Here is a 2,422-nt window from a genome sequence, read left to right on the forward strand (position 1 = left end):
GAGACAGGGTTTTTCTGTGTAGCCCTGGCTGTCCTGGAACTCACTTTGTAGACCAGGCTGGCCTCGAACTCAGAAATCCGCCTGCCTCTGCATTGCCTCCCGAGTGCTGGGATTAAATGCGTGCTCCACCACCCCGCCCAGCATTATACTTTTAAGGCTCCAAGCTTACAAAAACCAGTCCTCATTTCAAGCAACAGTTGTCATTTATTGCACTATCACAAGTAAGATACTATATATTTTTGCCCTTGACTTTTCTCAGCTATACAACAGACACATATCTGTGGTTCTGATGCCTTGATCTGGAATTTACGTGTGAACATTAAAAGGACCTGCTCTACAATTGGTTCCTGATCAATCAATAAAGATATTAGTAGCCAATGACCTGGGTGGAATAGGCGGGACTTCCGGTCCCGCCCCTGTCCAGAAAAAGATTTACCGTCTTTTACCAGAGGGAAAAAAAAGCCATCAGCCTTGTGAGATCTAGTACATTTGCCGCTTCTCTGACTGGGCCTGGGGTAGAAGGCGAGAGGAGAGGTTAGAAACATAACTAAGATGAGGGCATATTTGGGGTGCTGAGCTGGGACTAAAGGTGACTGAGCAACTAAAATTAAAGACAGATTTAGTGTGCTGACCTGGGAGTGAAAAGAAGGGTGCAATAGCCAGGGAAGGCTTAGAAGAGCCTGGCCATTGAACTAAATAAAACATTTTTAAAAAAAAATTGGCCTGTGTGTGTGTGTATGTATGTATGTATGTGTGAATGTATGTGTGTGTGTGAATGTATGTGTGTGTGTGAATGTATGTGTGTGTATGTATGTGTGTGTATGTATGTGTGTGTGTGAATGTATGTGTGTGAATGTATGTGCGTATGTATATATGTGTGTGTGTGTGTGAATGTATGTGTGTGTGAATGTGTGTGTGTATGTATGTGTGTGTATGTATGTATGTATGTATGTGTGTGTATGTATGTATGTATGTATGTGTGTGAATGTATGTGTTTGTGTATGTATGTGAGGTAAGTGCCTTTGTGTGTGTGTGGAAATGAGAGGAGGAGTTTCAAGACTAGGTTCCAGCTAGTGTTTTGACCTGCTAAACCATCCCTTGTATACTTTTTTCTTCTTTCACAATTTTAAGTGAAGCAGTGTAGATTCATTTTTTAAATTTTAGCTTTCTTATAACCTCTACATTTTAACATTTAAGTCAATATTGGGAGGGAAAAGGGATAACATCTTCAAAGCACGCCTTTAATCCCAGCACTCGGGAGGCAGAGGCAGGTGGATTTCTGAGTTCGAGGCCAGCCTGGTCTACAAAGTGAGGTCCAGGACAGCCAGGGCTATACGGAGAAACCCTGTCTCAAAAAACAAAACAAAAACAAACAAACAAACAAAATCTCTCTTCAGAATGAATAGTTTATTATTCCAAACATCCAAATTAAAGGTCTCCTGAAACCAAAGCTAACTCTCTCCAAAGGTCCCACCGAAATAAACAGCAATTTTTTTTTTAAAAAAATCATGTTCTACGTGGGCAGTACATTTCACTGTTTCCTCTGCTTCCAGCTGACTTTCAGAAACAACACCATAGTAGCTCATAAAAACATACAGATCCCATTGGCTTTTTAAACATTAAAACATTGTTGGGATAATTCTTTTGTTCACAGTTGAGAGGCTGTCTTTGTATTATTCAAGTGTTGGTTTCCATACCAGCAGAGAGTTTAGTACTGTCTGACTTTGGTATTGTTACTTTTAGGGATCATCACCTATCTCTGTACTTTGTAAGCTCTTGTCCATCACTTCTGATCCGTTTAATAAAAAGCTGACTGCCAATAGCTGAGGAGAACAGGAATGTTGGGCAGAGATAGGAACTGTGGGAAGAATCGAGAGGCAGCAATTCTCCATCAACACATGGAGGAGGTCTTATATACCAGGACTGTGTAATGGGTAAAGGGAGAGTCATGTAGCAAATGTAGACTAGAATTACTGGGTTAATTAAGTTACAAGAGCTAGCTGCAAGATGGCCAGCTAAGGCCTAAGCTATAGCAAATAATGCTTCGAGTGCAGAATTTAATGTTTTGATACATCAAATCTTCATTGTACACCACTTCAATACCTGTCTAGGGGCTCACCTTGAACTATGGGTTGCATAGGCTTCACCTGCCAAGTACTGTCCTGTCGTGTGTAGCTTTTGCTACCCTGCCTAAGCTCTGGAACTGGCTACGATAGCAGCCCCCACCCAGCTTCCCTTGAATCTACAAATTTAAACACACACACACACACATGTGCCGGGCGGTGGTGGCGCACGCCTTTAATCCCAGCACTCAGGAGGCAGAGGCAGGCGGATTTGTGAGTTCGAGGTCAGCCTGGTCTACAAAGTGAGTTCCAGGACAGCCAGGGCTATACAGAGAAACCCTTTCTCGAAAAACCAAAAA

Source organism: Mus caroli, chromosome 13 (assembly GCF_900094665.2).
Source record: "Mus caroli chromosome 13, CAROLI_EIJ_v1.1, whole genome shotgun sequence".
NCBI classification, from domain to species: Eukaryota; Metazoa; Chordata; class Mammalia; order Rodentia; family Muridae; genus Mus; species Mus caroli.